A 19852-nucleotide genomic window follows, 5' to 3' on the forward strand; every position below is an offset into this window, starting at 1 on the left:
CGACAAATAAAAATAAATAGTAATTAATAAAGCTTATGCTGTCCTTACGTGCATTGATCATCATTAAAGATTATATACGTGGTTCTGCTAAATTTAGAAGTCTTCTAACATTCCAATAAAGTTCTCATCTGCATCTTCATTTTCATAAGCTTCGAGACTTCGAATTTTCTTGACAACATCACTTGGAAGCTCACATTGATAGCAACATTGTCCGCGCCTCTTCAATCCATATTTAATGGCAAGACTACTATTTAATGTAGAAATCCTATTTCTCTAAAAAGCGCTAAAAAAAAAAAGGCGCCAGCGCCAAACGAAAATTCTTGGGAGCCGAAATAATTGTAAGCTTCCCAAATCTAGCACGAAAAGCGCTAAATTGGCAACACTGCAAACGACAAGTAAAACATTTTTACAGGGTACAAGTTTCTTAGAAAATCTATGCTATACAAAAGAGCAACGTAATATAAGTTTAAATTCAATAGTCATTACACCGGGAATTACTTAAAAAAAGTTTACCTTACTCTTCTATCTATCTCTAATTTAGTTTTTGATTTGACCAATCGAGCACCTTTCTCTTCAAGCAAATAAAACAGAATTCATTTATCCCTAGTACTGCATTGCCGATGTAAGCATATTCCATTTTGACATAGATCCTAATGGATGATGTATGTTAACTTTTTTAGTCATATTAATAAATTTATCATTGTTTATCAAAATTATAACCATCAGTTATGGTTTTTTACAAGGGAGCTTTATTTTAGTGCTGATTAACTCTACCTGTTTTTTTATTTTATTTGTATACTTCACACTCAAATTAACTTTTAATAGTAAAATAGTAACTTAAAATATTTTTGCTATGGTAAGGTATTATTTTTTAGCAATAATATCAATTCTTTACAACAGTACTTCTACCTGATCATAGGAAACTATACCTTACTCCAAACTACACTTTACTCCAACAAGCATAAAATTTTTAGCTTAGAACAGATCAGTTACAGTTGATGTGTGAAGTAGACGATAGTGAAAAGAAATGTCAGTGTTTTGTAGATTCTTCTCAGATATTACGAAGTGTTTAGCATTAGACGGGTACCAACCCTCAGAAAACTGACCAAGCTTTTACCATTTTACCTCGAATTTACCCACATTGCCGAAGCGAAAACTACAGAGTAAAAACACTTGTGGTGCAAGAATAGCTTAGGACCTCTACCCTAACCAAAAAGTAGGCCCAGGCTATGTGTGATCAACAGGTTAGTTAAATATATTAGCTTAGTTTTGCTATTCGGAAGAATGTCTGCATGAATTTTATATGAAAGTAAAATTTTACACTCTACCGTAAATGTGTAAAAGTGAGGCAACGTGATAGCGTAGCCTATCAGGAAAGCGTGAAATTTAATTTTTCTTTTTCAATAACAAAGCAAATAAGTTTTCTCAAACAGTTTAACTAACTGAAATTTCATGTACGGCCTCAGACTTGATGAATATTGTTTTTTTTTATAGTATTTAAGGCCTATTTGATAAATTATTACTGTAAACCATATCGCATTATAGAGTTGAAAATATGATGCGTAACCTGTTTTAATGTGACTCGTGAATGTTTTTTGATGTTCGTGAATGTTTTTGATGTTCATTGCGTTAGCTTAGGCCACAGGTAACCTAATTATAGTTTTAGATACTGGGCCTCCTTGCCCCCATATCCTACAGTTTTTGGGGACCACGGTGGGAAAGGTTTATCACCAAAATATAAACTAGTGAAATACAAGAATGTATTAAACTTTACTCAGGGTGCAAGGTCCTTATTTGGCTGGTAGGCCTGCCTCCTCTGGACCTGCACCTGATTTAGCCTAGGGCTCTGTAAATTAAAACAAATAGGGTTGTGACTTAACCCAAGCTAATCTAATTTAGTGTGCTGGGTCCCTACCTGCCTGGGGGTGCTTTAACCCTCCTGGATTCCTGCACCTAGCCTAACCTACGGCACTTTACATTGAAATAATCAATAGGGTTGTGTCCTAACTTTACCTAACCTAGGGTTCTGGATCCTTACCTAGCCAGGGAGATGTGGGTACAGTTTCTTCACCCCCCAACACCTTCTTCTCCTATTAATGTAACCTAAGTTACCAGGTCCTTATGTACCCAATGCACTTTATCACTTGGAAACGCTCCACTAAACCTGACCTTAATTGCAGTCAGAACTTGCAGAAGCATCATGGGGATTTTAGAACTCATCCTAGTAGGTATTTCACATTTTTATATTTTTCCCCCAGCTTTCCTCACTGTGGGCCCTTATAGGATTAAAGATAGTCCTATTTTAGGCCTAGGCCTTAAAAGAGGCCTAGCCTATAATTTTGCAACTAAAATGGATGTAAGGAAAGTAAAAAACAAAGCAAGACAGGAAGATCATATTGTCAACAGTAGAATATAATTATATTTTGGAGAAAAAGTTTACTAAACATACAATAAATCTTTCCTTAATCAGAATTGTAACTTGCAGAAGTAGGTTATCATGGTGTTAGCCAGAATTAGCTGCCTACTTACACTGATTCCTCCACAGAGTTTTGTGGGTCCTTGAATGATTTCCTTACTTAGGCGAGTCCTCTCCCTCAATCAGAGGTCCTCTGACACCTAGGGCCCTATTACTCTTTTATCCCATTTGCCAGGTAAAGTAGGTGATTACAGGTGTCACAGCATCCATGGCTTGCATACGCAACTGGGAGCTTGACATTTCAGGGTAGGACTTAAAGTTAAGTATACCTTAGTTTAACCAGACCGTTGAGCTGATTAACATCTCTCCTAGGGCTGGCCCGAAGGATTAGACTTATTTTAAGTGGCTAAGAACCAATTGGTTACCTAGCAACGGGACCTACAGCTTATTGTGGAATCCGAACCACATTATAGCAAGAAATGAATTTCTATCACCAGAAATAAATTCCTCTAATTCTTCATTGGCGTAGGACTTAACTCTAGTCAGCTGTCAGAGAGAACCCCCCACCTCAGGACTAAGTTTCCTAGTTAAAAGGTGGTGGTTTGAATCTCCATGGGAACAAATAAAGTTTTTAAAGTAATATGTATTTTTCTTAGGTATACAAACCAGAGCCTTTATCATAATCCCACTTCAGCCACCCTGCATTGTCCCGGTGGCTGAACAAAAAGTGACTAGGCTCTCAAGTGTATTTGGTCAAAAGAGGGTGAAGGTAGGGTGAAGCAGTGATGCCAAAGTGCAGTTAGAGACTTGTGAGTTTTTGAAAGAAGACTTTATATGAGAAATATATGTAATCATTATTGAGGACGATGTTGCGATGAAAATATTGCTGGAAATAGCATATGAAAGTATTAAGACAGTGTGATGCATCCTTCCTCACATAATGCCAGATCTTTCTGGCTTTGTGGTGTATTAAATGAGCTTACAGTTTTTCCAGCAAGTAGACAGTTGTACAGTTTGTGTGGGAACACAAAGCAAGGGGCATGGAACCGTCCCCAGCATATTGGAGTAACATTTTGGTAACACTGGTCATGAGGGCAGGTGTCTGAAGAATCAGACACCTTTACCTCATTCTGCTTGAGGGGACATCACAAGTTCCCATAATCCTTTCCCGCCTCCTGGAGCCAGTGGTGGCTGTTAAACAGGTTATGCAACTGCTTAGCCTCTTTTGGACAGAAAAGCATCATGCATAAGGTCTCAGATGGTGTAAGTCGGGGTCGAATGGTTGAGAGACTGGCCTCTCTCCATTCCTCTATTTTTATTCCTCCTGGAGGCAGCAGCTTGGCCCAAGTATATACTACTGTAGAACAGCCACCCATACAGGTGGGTGCTCAGCTGAGCAACCACTCTCTCTCTCTCTCTCTCTCTCTCTCTCTCTCTCTCTCTCTCTCTCTCTCTCTCTCTCATTTGAGCTGTTTTTGAATACTTGAATGAGTATTATGATTGCTTCTTTTCTCTGTGTTAATGTGTTTATTGATTTATTTGGTTTTATTTTTCTGAGTCATAAAGAAAAAATATAAAAATCACCATTGCAACGGATGTGGGGTGTTCTTGTGGGTGCTTCATGTCCCTTGTAACCATCAACCTTTACAGGTTGCATTCTTTTTTGCAGGAGGAAATTGTACTTCTGTTTCCCTCCACCCCTTGCAAACAGTGCTTTGGATGGCCCTCCTCATAGTGGGAGAAGCTTGGTAAGAAGAGGAGGAAGGACAAGAGGCATTTGCTAGTCTTATCCTAGGGGGAACACGTCCTCTGTGGCCCTGCAGAATCCTACTAGTTCCTTCCTCTTCCCCTCCATTCTTGTCCCAGTCCCTCCTGTGGCTATGGATGGAAGCACAGTAGTGAAGAAAAATCATTAAACATGACATCACAATGTACAGTACATTAAGAATATTTTTCAAATACCTACCCAGATATCTGTTGTTATTAGTTGTCTTAGGAAAATACACACCACCAACTTTAGTATGGGAGCTTTCATTTTAAAGCTTTGGTAATATGGTGATTAATTGGTAGAATAGAGGTGGGGAGGGACTCCTCGGCTGTTATAACCAAACACTTTTTTGGCCTGTGACAGGTATGGACATCTTGCCTCAATCCTCTGACTGCCAGTTGGAATTTTTGAGGAGCATAAGTGCTCGTTGTTTGAGTGTGTCTGATAACTGTAAGTGTTTGTTAAAGCAATGGTGGTGTGAAGGATGTGAACGTGTGTGTGGCTGCTCTATGTCCATGGTTACCTTTGACCCTCACCTGCAGCCCTGACTCCTCTTTGAGGAGTGTGTTGGTTGCACCCCTAAAGTGGAGTTTCATATATATAACCTGCCAAGTAATTACACAGGTATATTTTCTACTCCTTCGGCAGTTAAAAATTTAAAGTCCGCGGTAGCAATTCATTTGTTTTAAGCATAGGTAACTACCCTGCCCTCTATCAGGGAACAGTAGTTACAACAAAACAGAGAAAATCACTTCTTTTCTGCCGGCGTTCGACGTAACATCGAAAGATTTTGGTGGTTGGGTTTGAAGTTGACTCATCACTTTTCCAAGAATTTGGTGAAGTATTGTTGATTTTGGTAGCCTTTCAGCTTAGCTTAGCTGGTATTCCTGCAATATGTCTGATTCTAGCTCATCAGGTGTTAGATATTGTAGGGAAAGATGCAAGACTCAGATGACGAAAGTGACCTATGATAGTCATACGATCAGTGCAAAGTGTAGAGGACAAGAGTGTTCGAAAGATCTTAAGTGCACTGAATGTGAGGGATGGGATGGAAAAAAATGGAAAGTTTTAAAGTCTCGTATGGATAAATTAGATAGGGAAAGGAAGAGGAAAGCGGCTGTTAGAGCTGAGATTAGAGCTGTGGGTGTAGAACCTGTCTCTAATATTCAAGTCTTAGACTGTAATATTCCTCCTTCTCCTCGCCTTGTATTATCCCCCGTCCTGAGTCCTCCAGTCCCTGTCACAGGAGCAATGCACAAAGGATCAACAGGTAGCCCTTCTCCTTGTCAAGGGTCTTGGATTCTTGATAAATCAGTAGTCTCAGCTAGTCCCTACTCAGGAGATTCTCTATTTAGGGATGAAGATCAACTCTCTGACTTTTCGGGTTTTCACCTTCCCCAAGAGGATAGAGTCCTGCCTTTGGTCTGTTCAAGATCTTTCTTTTCCAGTTTGCTCTGCAAATTGGTGGATGAGTTTGCTGGGAACCCTATCATCCACTGAACAGTTTGTGAAGCTAGGAAGAATCCATATGAGACCATTTCAGTTTTTCCTAAGGGCAAGCTGGAACAGAAGGGAACAACCAGACACAGTGACGTTTCTGATTCTAACAGAGATAAAGAAGGACCTCCGGTGTTGCACGTCCAGAGACAGACTGTCAGAGGGAAAGTCTCTTCAACTTCTGAGCCCCGACCTCTCCTGTTATGCAGACGCCTCAGACCAAGGTTGGGGAGCTCTTTTGGCAACCCTAGAACCTTCCAGCACATGGTCTCCGGAGCAAAGGAAGTTGCAAATCAACATCAGAGTGTTGTCAGCCATTCATCTGGGCCTGAAGCGCTTTGTGGAAGCAGTCACAGAAAGAAACATGGTGATTCATTCGGACAACACCACAGCTCTCTCATACATCAGAAGCAGGGCGGAACTCACTCATTCTCCCTGTGTGAAGCAGCAAAGGAGCTACTCATTTGGGCAGACCAGAATCGGGTCAGCATCACTGCCAGGTTCATCCAAGGGAGGATGAATGTCCTAGCAGACAAACTAAGTTGATGAGGACAAGTCCTCTCGACAGAATGAACTCTGAATTCAGCAGTCGGCGACAGCCTCTGAAAGTTGTGGGGAAGACCAACAGTGGATCCGTTCGCCACTTTGAGGAATTACAGTCTTCCTCTTTTTTGTTTGCCAGTTCCGGACCTACAGACTTGGGCGATGGATGCCATGCTAGTATACTGGTAGAACCTGGACCTTTATGCCTTTCCACCATTCAACATGGTGAGAACAGTTTTCAACAAGTTCTAGTCTCACTCAGAGAATGGTTCCCGGACCTTCTAAAGCTCCTTGTGGACTTTCCAAGGCTACTGTCTCAAAGTCCACACCTTCTTGAACAGCCTCATCTCTGGAAATTTCACCAGGGCCTGTCTTCTCTAGCTCTGACAGGATTCAGACTATCTGGAGACTTGTCAGAGCAAAGGGATTTTCAAAACAAGCTGCAGAAGCTATTACCAGATGTAGCCGACAGTCTACCACCAGAGTCTACCAGGCCAAGTGGGCCATCTTCCGTAGCTGGTACTTCAGTCTCGTTCAGCACGAGAACTGTCTCCCCATTGTAGCAGCAGCCCTTTCGAGGCGGAAGAGCCAAGTTTCAGCCCAACATGAACTTGAATCTGCGATCAGTCTGACCAGCCAAGAAAAGTTGTCCTCCAAACCAGCCTCTTGTAAGTGAGGTTCTGGTCCTCTGTGTCCCTGTAGGAGCCAGGCTTCTTCATTTCTGGGACAAATGGGAAGCCAGGAATGCAAAACCTGGTTAGTAGAAGTCTGATAAGAGGGCTACGCCATCCCGTTCAGGGAAAAACCTCCTTTGCCATCTTCGCCCATCAGCTTAACTGCCTACTCGAAAGGCTCAGAGAGGTTTTTGGCCCTGAAGGATGAAGTATTGTCCCTACTCAGGGAAAGAGCTGTGGAGGTGGGCAAAGATGTAAGCACAGAGGGTTTTTACAACCGTCTGTTTGTTGTCCCCAAGGCGTCGGGAGGTTGGAGACCTGTCCTGGATGTCAGTGCTTTGAAATTTTTGTGCAGACCACCAAGTTCAAAATGGAAGTGAACCATTCAGTCCTGTTAGCCATTCATCAGGGGGACTGGATGGTAATGATTGACATGGAGGATATGTACACTACTTCCGTGTCCCAGTACATCCGGACTCCAGGAAGTATCTGCAGTTTGTATTTCTGGGCAGGATCCCTCAGTTCAGGGCTCTGTGCTTTGGCCTCTCTACAGCTCCGCAAGTCTTCACCCTTGTTGCTCTGATGCAATCAGTTCTTTATTTTGGGATGAGGAACGATGCGCTGACTTTTCAGGCTTGTCCGTTGTACAAAAGGATTCAGGACTGCCTGAAGAAAGTAAGGAAGACTGTCTGCACAGCCAACGAGTGGATGAGCCTGCAGTGCACTCTCTTGTCCATCGAGAAGTTCGTGCCTTTAGGTGGGTTACACACAAAGAGTCCTGCAATTCTTCCTAAAGGCCTGTTGCCAAAGGAAAACTCTCCCAAACTCCATCATTTTAGATCAAGGAGGACCTTCGGTGGTGGCTTGCAGAGAAGAGGTTTTTAGTAGGAAAGTTATTGCAACTGTTGAGCCCCAACCTAATGTTGTTCTCAGATGCATCAGGTCTGGGTTGGGACCTCTGCTAAACAACTTGAAGATTTCCGGGATGTGGTCGTTAGAAGAAAAGAGACTACATATCAGTGTTAGGGAACTGAAGGTGACTCACTCGGCCCTTCAGCATTTTGTGACTACAGCGTGCGGCAAGACAATCACAGTCCATTCAGACAACACGACCACATTGGCCTACATAAAAAAATCAGGGAGGGACTCGCTCCTTCCCCCTTTATGAAGCAGCCAAGTATCATCTTCTCTGGGCAGAGAACAATTGCACCAGGATAATAACTCACTGAAAGCAACACACAAACAAAGCCACTCCAACATCTTCTAAAAACATAACAGACACCTCACACGTCTCGAACTGTCGACCTAACCACTCAACTCTCCTCGTTACCGGGAGAAAAGGAGCTGGGGATTTGGTACGATACAAGTGAACATGTGCTGCCGGGGTCCAAGCAATGTCAGGCAGGGCAGCCGATCAAGGCTACGGTCTACCCAACGCCAAATCAGAGTCCTTCAAAAAGAAGGCATTGTGCTTACCCCATAATAGAAAATGGGAAAAAGCACATTAAACGAAGAAGAAGATCCAGGACAAGTTAAACATTCTTGCAGACGAGTTAAGTAGCTGCAGAACAGATCCTACCAATGGAATGGTCGCTGAATCTGCAGGTGTGCACCAACCTGTGGAAACAGTGGGGAAAGCCGTCGATAGACTTGTTTGCAACATCGAGGAACCATCGCCTCCCCGTTTACTGTTCCCCAACCCCGGACCCTTTGGCATGGGCGACAGATGCCATGCTCCAAGACTGGTCGGACTTGGATGTCTACGCCTTTCCACTGTTCAACATGATGAGAGAAGTCTTAGTTCATAACTCACACCAGCACATCCATGATGCTTGTAGTCCTGTTTTTGCCACAGAAAGAGTGGTTCCTGGACCTTCTCAGTCTCCTAACAGACTTCCCCAGACTTCTGCCTCAGAAGAGAAGCCTGCTAAAGCAGCATCACTTCCATTGCTTTCATCAAGGCTTCAGACTGTCAGGGAGGTTGTCAGAGCAAAGGGCTTTTCAAGAAAAGCTGCAGAAGCAGTCACCAAGCGCAGACATCAGTCTTCCACTAATGTCTACCAGGCCAAGTGGACAGTCTTTCGTGACTGGTGCCGAAGACATGGCGTATCGTCTTCTAAAACCTCTGTAGCACAGATTGCTGATTTTTAATGTGTCTGAGGTCCTCTTGAGGCTTGGCCACCTGTACAGTCAGAGGTTATAGGTTTATGCTAAACTCTGTGTTTAGACATAGATGTCACGATTTGTCTGCTAACCAAGGCATAAGCGATCTAATTAAGTCCTTAGACACCTCCAAGCAAGAGAAGTCTGTGTCAGTCACCTGGGCTCTAGATGCCGTCCTCAAATGGCGCTCTGGCCCTCAATTTGAGCCCCTTCACTCCTTATCACTGAGAAATTTAACCAGGGAGACACTCTTTTTAGTTGCTTTAGCTATGGCAAAGACAATTAGAATTACTTGCCTTCTGTAAGCTAGTGAACTTTTAACAGGGAGATATGGCTTCTTATTCACACTTGGATTCCTGGCAAAGAACGAAACCCCATCCAACCCCTGGTGTCATTCATTCACGATCAAGAGTTTTTTAAATATCCTTGGGCCATCAAACCAGGAGAGAGCTCTTTGCCCACTTAGAGCACTCAAGTACTACTTGGATGGGACCAAAGGGATTAGAGGTCCTTCTCAAAAATTATGGTGTTCGGTGAAGAACCCCTCACGACCGTTATCTAAGAATGCCTTGGCCTTCTTTCTAAAGTGTTATTTATGAGTCACACTCGAAGATTCAAGAAGATGATCTTCCTGTTTTTGAAGTGAAAACTCATGAGATTAGAGCTGTTGCCACTTCGTTGATTTTTAAGAAGAACTTGTCGCTCTCCATGGTTCTCCAATCAGCTTACTGGAAGTCAAAATCAGTGTTTGCCTCCCATTATTTGCGTGATGTGGAGACACTCTATAATAATTGCAGTACGTTAGGTCCATTGGCCATGGCTGGCATGGTATTTGGGAAAGAAGGATAGGGGATATCCCTTCCAATCCTTTATCTCTTCGACTTGTTAAAGGATACTGAGTTTTGGGAAGCCTGGTGGTATCATGTACCAGAAGTACCCACCAGTAGTTGTTTTTAATTGTTGGGTGATGGTTTTGTTTTTTAATATTGTGGTAACAAATTTCTAGTTGTATTAATTGTACTGTGCCCAGGGCAAGGGCATTTATTTTGTAAGATCTTGTCAGTCTTTGGAGTACTCCTCAACTGCAAGGTTCTCCCACTGAAGTAAAGATGACTCATCTTTACTGCCACATCACTGCAGGTTGAGATGAGTACCAACCAGAGGCAGTATCTTCCTGCTGCAGCTCTCTCACCAGATAAGTTTACAACAAGCATTACACCAATGTTAGATGCCTTTCTATTTCAAATTCATTTCCTTTACCGAGTGTTTTTGGGTAGAACTTGTCCATGCATCCCACCTCCTGTCAATGTGGGATTCAGCTATGTAGTTACTTGGTAAGTTACTTATATAAAAATGATATTTTTATGATAAAATAAAGTTTTATGTATACTTACCAGGTAACTACATGATCAAAGCCTCCCACCTCCCTTTTCATGGACATGAGGCACAAACGAATTGAGTCCTTCAGCACTGTTGTACCTATTCTTCCCCAAAAGTGGGTGGGGTCTAATTACCTACACTAAAACAACAGTGCTTTACTGCAAATTTTACATTTTGGATAGCTGCGGTTAAGTGAAACTAATAACTGTAGTTACTTGATAAGTATATATAAAACTTTATTTTATCATAAAAATGTCATTTTCTTGCACATAATGGCTGGAGACTGTCAAGCAGTCCCTGTAAAAGAGAGGTTTTTCTTGTAGCATTTCACAGGATATATATACTGGGTGCCATTAGGAGACCTAATGCAGAGTGGACCATCATCTGTGTTTGATATTGTCAGATGGTATCCGTCTGAACAAAGTCATTATTCAGCAAAGTGCAGATTTTCAAGTTTCATTCACTGAGATAAGTTCTATCTATTTCTTCAGTGAGGGCTTCTGCTCAGCCCTCTTGTAGGTTGTCAGGCATTAAGGTTTAACCTTTCTGCTTCAGTAGAGATTACCATGCTCTTCAGGAACTTCGGAAAGCCTTAACTGCCTTGCAAGCTTAGGCCTCCAAAGTGGGATGTGACTCTTGTCTGTAGTCTTTCCAAGGTGCTGTACAAGCCCCTGAGGAAACCTATAAACAAAGATGTCATGACCAAGACATTTTCCATGCTATTCCTTAGCATTGGTGAAGAAAGTAGGCAAATTGTGTGTCTGCTCCTACTTAGTGTGTCACGTAGAGGGATCCTTAGTGCCATTTCATTTGAGGCGAAGACCCAGAATCTGTCAGTCCCCAACAAGAGATGCAAGTTTCTTGATCAGGACTTGGTAGATAAGGACCAAGATGAAATGCTGTTGTGTCCAAGAACACTCTCTTTCTGACTGTGAGGTCATCTGACAAGGGGGTGACAAAAGAGAGGTGGTTTGTATTCTCATAAGAACATATTGCCAGTTTTTAAGGTCAATTTGCATTTTTCTTAGATATACAGTACAAAGTCTTTTATCAACCCCCCCCCCTCTAACCAATCCCCACATGTGTTCCTGTTGTCAAAGGGAAAAAAATTATACATTTAATAAGTGATAGGGTGGGCTCCTTGCCCCTTTCCTTACCTGCCTCAGGTTAACTACCTCGCTACTAGATCAGCCTTTGCCGAAGGTATATATTGTTGAAAGATTTCGGGTATGCAGATTAAGAAAAAATGTAAATTATCTTAAAAATGTATGATTTTTATGTCCCTCCCTAAGCTAAAATTACCTGTACACGAGTTAGTACTATCACTCAGAAACTAGAAAGGTTTGTGCTCAGGGTTTTCATTACCTTTGTGTGCCCTGCATAGGTCTTATCTTTTCCCTCTAGACACATGCATCCTTATTATTTGTTAAATTAATATCTCATTTAAATTATTGATTGCTCTTGGATGAAGCAGAGAAATTGTGTCAAAGCTCATGTATAATTTGCGTTGAGCAAATACATATACTGTAGTTTGAAAAGTTGCAGGAAAAACAGAGACTCCAGAATTTTTTTTTTATGTGAATATTACCTCTTTGTTATGAGAGCTGTATTCCCGCGTCAGGCGGGAGGGTGATAGAGTGAAAAGTAAACGAAAAAAATAGATTCGTTTAGTGTGAACTGTCTATTCACCCATCCCTTTTGGGTGGTTTGAGCATCTGTAGTTTTCCACCCAGTTTTTTTCTGTTGTCGGCCTACGAGGTTGCATTGGAGAGTGTTTATGTGATTTTGTTGATTAGATTATCTGAATTAGTTGGGTTGTCTTGTGTTTTATATTTGTCATCATATAGGATATCTCCCAAAGAGGAGAAAAACAAGTCGTTTCCAGTCTGTAAGGTAAGAGGGTGCATACCTAGCTTTACTCTTCAGTTTATGATGATCACAACCAATATGTTAAATGTAGGAAGAACGATCACTAGATCAGTGTAATGGTTGGTCAGATGAAATAAAGAGCATTTATTTAAAGTATAAGCAGATGTGAGAAGCAGATAAGAATAGGAAAAGACAGAAAAGATTCTTCTGACTCTAGGACAGGAAGTGAGGTTAGGAGTAAGTTTCTCATTTTTCTCAGCCTTTCAAATAGCAGCTCTGCCGCTCTCCTTGTTTTCCTAGTGATGCTTCTTCAAAATTTTCCCCTCTCAAAACTCCCTGTATTGTTCAAGATATGAGGTTTGGCATATAGAAGGGATGTAGCTATAATTGTTGTCTTAGGGTTACTTGTACTTGCTGCTTTATTGGCCCAATTATTCGACCTTTTTCGGGTCCCTCCCTTGTGGCAAAGGAAGTGCCAATGCCGCCCCTCCCTGTTAGCCACACCCTAGCTACACCCCATGAAACTCCTACTGTTGGAGATACAGGGAAGCAGGCTATGTCTGGGATAGGGAGCGGTTTGTGCCTGTTGCATCTTCCTCTGGCGAACCTGGCTAGTGTCACCTACAAGTTGGCACTCAGTTACCGAAAGATAAGCACGATGAGCTCAAGCTAATTTTGGTAAAATTAGTTTAGTAGCATTCCTGTTGCAGAAAAGGGTAATGTTTAAGGATTAAAATTAACAGACTAATGATATACAGTATAAAATAAAGTAATGCTAAAGATTGTTAATTATAAATAAGGGAATTGTGTCAGTTTCTATAATGTAATAACAGTATGAAAGAAAAGTATATAAAGTAAAACTGTGTTAAGTTACATAACTTTGTATGTAACACGAACAGTGTAGTGTATCCACAACTGTGCTTGTGGAGTGAGCATTAAGGAACCAGGGACCAGGCAGGAGGTAGATATGCTAGGTAAGATTAAGCGCACTCACTTAGTACAGTAAACCCCGTGTATTCTCAGTCTCACTATTCGCGGACTTACGTATTTGCGGATTTCTCTGTGGAATGTATCTATCCATTATTCGTGGAAAATTCGCCCATTTGCGGTATTTTTCACTGAGAAATATTCGCTAATTACTGTATTTTCATATTTTCGTGACTAAATGCACTTTTTCACTTATACAACTTACCCGGTAGTTACATATAGCTGTCGTCTTTGACGCCACGGCAGTATTCAAATTTCGCGCTAGCGCTATCGTTACAAAAGGTGATCCTCTACCCCGCCCTCTATCGGGTATCGGGAACCGTCCCAAGAACACGCCATTAGTTTTTGCCGTGCCGAACCGGTAATACGGTTCTGCTGCTGGTAGTATTTCTCAACAATTCGAACTTCTAATTCCTTTTTGGTGAAGTACTCGGTTTGTTGTTTTTGCTGGCGCTAGTTATTGCTTGAGAGTTATTATTAGTTAGACTAGTATGTCTGATTCTGGTTCTAGTGGTATCGGTTTTGCAGCAAAGGCTGCAAAACCAGGCTTGTTAAGCTTAGTCTAGATCCGCACACTTCGTGTTTTTTTCATGTAGGGGCAAAAATGTTCTGCTGATTTGACTTGTAACGAGTGTGAACTTCTAACTTTGTCTGACTGGAGTGCTTTGGGGAAGTACATGAAGAAGCTAGAAAGAGATAGGATTAGGAAGGCCTCTTCTAGGTCTTCGAGGTCAGGAGGTAGTCAAGAGGTTTTTGTAAATCCTATTATCCCTGCTCCCCTGTAGTTCCTGTAGTTTTACCTACCCCGACACCGTTTCTCCCAATCCTGATACCGTGTCAGTCCTTAATGCGTTTATGTCTTCCATGCAGAGAATGGGGACAATTTGCAGCGTTAGTAGACCGCAGTGATAATGCGAGTGTTGTGCCTTGTGTAAGTGTTGTGGAGGAGGTAGCTTCTCGGCCCATTCTCGCTCCCAGGTTTAGGCCCTGTCAGGCTCCCAGGTTCCAGGGAGAAGGCATGCCGAAAGCCGAAAGGAGGTGAGTGGGACCTGCTCCCGAGTAGTTGCCCCCTCAAGCAGTCCTGTTGCCGCTTCCCAGGCTGCTGGCCCTCACCACCGAAAAGGTGAGGAGCGGAAAGTGTCGAGTGGATCCAGTTGGAGTTCCTCCCCGCCTAGAGGTTGGCGTTTTCGCGACTCTTCTAGACCTTTGAAGAGGTCTCGTCTGCTTTCTCCATTGAAGATTCCTAAGAAGAAGGCTCTTCTGGAGGATCCTTCCCCCCTCCTGTAGCTTTTGGGCAGAACCGAGAGGCTTTCTTCGTCGGACTCGTCTCATTCGTTATCGGCGGATCCTCCCTATCAGACGATTACATCTGAGAGGCCTGCTCCTTTGGCGCCAGCGACTCCTGTGGCTCCTGTTCCTGTGGCGCCTGCTCCAGCATTCGATGAACCTCAACAGCTTGTGATTGACGGAATTAACGCCGTTTGGACTCGATTTTACAACTTTTGTCTAAAAATCAAGTCTCTTCTTTGGCTCCTCCTACGATGCCAGCGGCGCCCACCTCAACTCCTCGTTCTGTCGCCCGTAGCGCCGCCGCTTGCGCCTCCGTTGGCGCCACCTTTGGCTGCTGTGCCGATTGCGCCTCCTTTGGCGCCTCCTGTGAGATACCAGCGGCGCCCGCCGACGACTATGTCTGCCGCTCCGTAGCGCGCCGCTTGCTCCTTCATTGACGCCTCCTGTCGTTGTGGTAACGACGGCTCCGCTTTGGCGCCACCTTCGGTTGCTGTATCAACTGCGCCTCCTTTGGCGCCTCCGATGGCTCCTCAACAGGCTCAAACTCTTTCGGTGACACAGCAAGAATATGTCACTAGCCTGCCAGCCCCCGCTCGTGTAACTCAAGTCTCAGTTCAAGGAGACTTGGATGAAGATGTTGTCCAGCTGGACTTATCCCCAATTTCTGACGAACTCCTCTCGGGCTTAGAGGAGCAGTGTAAGGAGGAGAAGTCTCCGAACTCTCTTCCTACAAGAAGCTCTTGAAGTTCTTTATTGAGAACTTCCTGATTCGTTCTCGCCTGCGGCTCCTCCGTCTCCTGGGTCCCAGTACAAGAGGGACAAGGCTTCTGTTTCTTCTTCGGACTTTACCAAACTTGTCCTGTCCGTCTCGGCGAAGAAAGGCCTTAAGAAGATGGATGCTTGGCTGGCCGAGAAGAGGGAAATTGGAAAGAACGTCTTCTGTCTTCCCCCTCCTCGTCGTTCCTTCCGAACCGGAGTTGGTATGAGACTGGGGAAATGTTTTCCTGGGTGTGGCTGCCTCCGCACAGGGGACTTCTCCAGTCTCATGGATGCCAGTAGGAGGACCGCACTTAATTCTGCGAAGGTCTTCTTTACGTCCTCCGAACTGGATCAAGTTTTCAAGAGCGTATTTCGGACTCTTGAAATTGTGAGCTTCCTGGACTGGGCGATTGCGGCCTTAGCCAGGAAGATTAAGGATTTTAATCTTCCTTCCGAGCTCTTGGATGATGTGGTAGGAGTAGTGGATTGCATGGATAGGGGCATCTGCGACGGTGCAGTAGAACTGGCCTCTTTATTTACGACAGGGGTTCTCAAAAAGAGGCAACTTTGGTGCTCCTTCCTAGCAAAAGGTGTTTCTTCAAGCCAGAAGTCGGCTCTCTTGTTTTCTCCTTTAAACAAGGCTCATCTATTTCCGCAAGAGTTAGTTGCTGCAATTTCCCAGGCGTTAGCCCAGAAGTCAACCCAGGATCTTTTGTCGCAGTCTGCCAAGAAAGCGAAGAGACCTGTGCTTTCTACCGCTTCTGTGCGCGGTGTTTCGTCCCCCGCTTTCTCGTATGGACAGTATAAAGGAAGACCCTCTAAACGTGTTTTTGGCAGGGCCAGAGGAAAAGGCAAAGCCACGCCTAGAACCTCGACGGCCCCAGAGAAGAAATGAACCTTTTGTCCTCCATTCAGCTGTAGGAGCCAGACTGCAAAGGTTCTGGCAAGAGTGGCAACAGATCTCGGCAGACCCTTGGACGATCCAAGTTTTAAAAGAAGGATATGCCATCCCCTTCCTTTCCAAACCTCCTTTAGTGGAGGCTCCAGTTTCTTTACAGGCGTACTCGCACAACTCCGCGAAACTAGACGCCCTTCGCTCAGAAGTCCGAGCCATGCTGGAGAAGGAAGCGATAGAACAGCTTCATGCCCCTCTTTCTCCAGGTTTCTACAATCGTCTGTTCCTGGTTACGAAAGCATCAGGGGGATGGAGACCCGTTCTGGACGTGAGTGCGTTGAATGTCTTCGTTCAGAAGACAAAATTCTCCATGGAGACAACTCAGTCGGTCTTGGCGTTTTACATCAGGGGATTGGATGGTTTCGATAGACCTCCAAGACGCTTATTTTCACGTCCCGATACACCCAGCTTCAAGGAAGTTCCTGAGGTTCGTCTTCGAGGGACAGGTTTATCAGTTCCGTTCCCTCTGCTTCGGTCTGTCGACAGCCCCGCAAGTTTTCACAAGGATCCTGTTGTCAGTAGCCAGACATCTTCACCTGGAAGGAATTCAGTTTCCATGTACCTCGACGATTGGCTGCTCAAAGCTGCTTCGAGGGGAGAGCTGTTTGGAGGACCTATCAAAGACTCTTCAATTAACGAAGTCTCTAGGCCTCATTATCAACGAGAAGAAGTCTTGCCTTACTCCCAGTCAGCAGATTGTCTATTTGGGAGTGAGTCTGGACTCTCAGACTTTTCAGGCTTTTCTGTCCAACCAACGGATAGCCTCATGCCTGCAGAAGATCGACGACTTTCTGCAGAGGAAGATTTGTTCCGCAAACGAATGGATGAGCCTCGTGGGAACCTTAACTTCAGTGGAGAAGTTTGTAAAACTGGGGCGCTTAAACCTGAGACCACTGCAGTTTTACCTGCAAGAGAAGTGGCCCAGGAAACAGTTCCCGGACTCCTTCACATTCGCCATTTCGGAAAAGATAAAGGAGTGCCTCCGTTGGTGGAGGTCAGAAGGAAGGCTGTCACAAGGACTTCCTCTTCAGCTTCCGAACCCAGACCTAACTCTTTTTTCCGACGCCTCGGACAAGGGCTGGGGAGCGACTATGGGGTCAAAAGAAGTTTCGGGCCAGTGGCAAAGAGAAGAGAGAAACTGGCACATCAATCGAAAGGAACTAAAAGCGGTTCACTTAGCCCTGTTAGCCTTTCAAAAAGAAGTGGAAGGCAAATGCGTCTTGGTCCAGGCAGACAACACGACCGCTCTGGCATACATTCGGAAACAGGGGGGCACTCACTCGTGGTCCCTCTACGAGACCTCGAGGGAGCTTCTAGTTTGGACGGAGGAGATCGGGACCAGACTAGTAACGAGATTCATTCAAGGGGAGAAAAATGTAGCAGCGGACCTTCTCAGCAGAAAGAACCAGGTCCTATCCAACGAGTGGACTTTACATCCCCTAGTTTGCGAGGAGCTTTGGAAGATATGGGGACGTCCGCTCATAGATCTCTTTGCAACCGACAAAACGACTCGGCTACCCTTTACTGCTCTCCAGTTCCAGACAACAAAGCGGTTTTCGTGGATGCAATGTTCATGGACTGGTCGGACCTGGACCTGTATGCCTTTCCCCGTTCAAGATCCTGCGGCAAGTAATCTCGAAGTTCTCAAGCCATCGAAACGTAAGGATGACTCTGGTGGCTCCATTCTGGCCGTCCAGGAGTGGTTCCCGGACCTTCTAAACCTACTGTCAGACTTTCCGAGACTTCTGCCAGAGAGACCAGATTTACTCAGACAGCCGCACTTTCAGAGGTTCCACCAAAACTTGTCCGCTCTTCATCTTGTCGCCTGCAGACTGTCAGAGACTCATCAGAAAGAGAGGCTTTTCAAGAGAGGCTTCGAGAAGCTATCGCGAAGCCAAGAAGAGAATCCTCCGACAATGTTTACCAGGCGAAGTGGACACACGTCTATAGCCCAGATGGCCGATTTTCTCTTGTTCCTCCACAGAGAGAAAAAGCTTGCTGTACCTACCATTAAAGGGTATAGAGCCATGTTAGCTTCGGTCTTTCGACATAGGGGTCTTGAAGTGTCTTTGAGTCAAGACCTTTCAGATCTGATTAGATCATTTAATACGTCAAAGAGAGACCAGAAGAGACCAGTGGCGTGGAATCTTGACGTAGTGCTGAGATGGTTACGGTCTCAGTCCTTTGAACCGATGGCGAACATCTCCTTGAAGGATCTCACGAAAAAGACTCTTTTTGGTAGCTCTGGCTACGACCAGGAGAGTAAGTGAGCTACATGCGATTGACAAAAGAGTAGGCTTTGCTAAGGGAAGGCAGTATGTATGTCTACTCTTGGTTTCTTAGCCAAGAACGAAGACCCGTCTAGACCTTGGCCAAGAGAGTTCGAAATTAAGGACCTTTCCCAATTGGTCGGTCCCGAAGAACCCGAAAGGTACCTCTGCCCTGTGAGAGCTCTCAAGTTCTACGTTCAGAGAACGAAGAAGCTCAGAGGTCCCAATGACCACCTCTGGTGCTCGGTTAGAGATCCTTCTCTCTAAGAATGCCCTTTCTTTCTTTTTGAGAAGCCTGATAAAAGAAGCTCATGAGCAGTGTGCTGACTCGGAGATGAGTATTCTTAAGGTAAAAGCGCACGAGATTAGAGCAGTTTCGACTTCTGTAGCCTTTAGCAGAAACTTATCTGTGAAGGACTTGGTTAAGTCCACCTTTTGGAGATGCAAGTCAGTGTTTGCATCGCATTATTTAGTGGACGTGCAAACTGTTTTCGAAGAGTGCAGTACGCTGGGGCCCTTTATTGCGACTGACACGGTGTTGGGGGAGGGTGAAAAGGAGTCCGCTCCTTAACTAACATTTTCACCTTGGTGTTGGGGTTGTTGTTTTTTAAGGTTGCCTGGAGATACATGATGTGTTAGTATCTTCCAGTTTTTAATCTTTTGGTATTGGTTTTATGGTAATGTTAGGTGATCCCTTGTTTTGTTGTTCGTTGTACTGCGCCTGATCAAGGGCATCAGACTTGTCCGCACGCAGCCATGTTCTCTCGGCAGGTACTGTTTTTTATTGTGTCCGACACACGGATCCCTTATATCCTCTCGGCACAATATAAAGGCCAGCAGACTACAGAGGCAGTAACCACTGAGTCAGCTACCTTTAAAGGTAAGGAACCTATGTCTAACTTGTTGCAAGTAGATAATTCCAAGAATTTTATTAGCTGCCAGTGCCCCACCTCCTCAAGGTGCCAATCAGCTATATGTAACTACCGGGTAAGTTGTATAAGTGAAAATGAAATTTTATGATAAAATAACGTTTCACTTATACTTACCCGGGTAGTTACATAATCATAACCCTCCCTCCTCCCCTCACCTGGACAGTTGGGCAAAAACTTATGACGTGTTCTTGGGACGGTTCCGATACCCCGATAGAGGGCGGGGGTAGAGGGATCACCTTTGTAACGATAGCGCTAGCGCGAAATTTGAATACTGCCGTGACGCCAAAGACGACAGCTATATGTAACTACCGGGTAAGTATAAGTGAAACGTTATTTTATCATAAAAATT

At 44.2% G+C, this 19852-nt stretch overlaps 1 long non-coding RNA gene across 1 annotated transcript in view; it reads left to right on the plus strand.

Moving 5' to 3' along the window:
• The first annotated feature begins 942 nt into the window (after nucleotides 1-942).
• LOC136837532 (uncharacterized) overlaps nucleotides 943-19852 on the plus strand; it is a 102030-nt gene continuing 83120 nt past the window's right edge. Inside the window, exon 1 of the long non-coding RNA XR_010852713.1 lies at nucleotides 943-1244. This is a non-coding gene — a long non-coding RNA (uncharacterized lncRNA). The remainder of the gene's footprint in view (nucleotides 1245-19852) is intronic.

The sequence above is a fragment of the Macrobrachium rosenbergii genome, chromosome 59 (assembly GCF_040412425.1).
Source record: "Macrobrachium rosenbergii isolate ZJJX-2024 chromosome 59, ASM4041242v1, whole genome shotgun sequence".
NCBI classification, from domain to species: Eukaryota; Metazoa; Arthropoda; class Malacostraca; order Decapoda; family Palaemonidae; genus Macrobrachium; species Macrobrachium rosenbergii.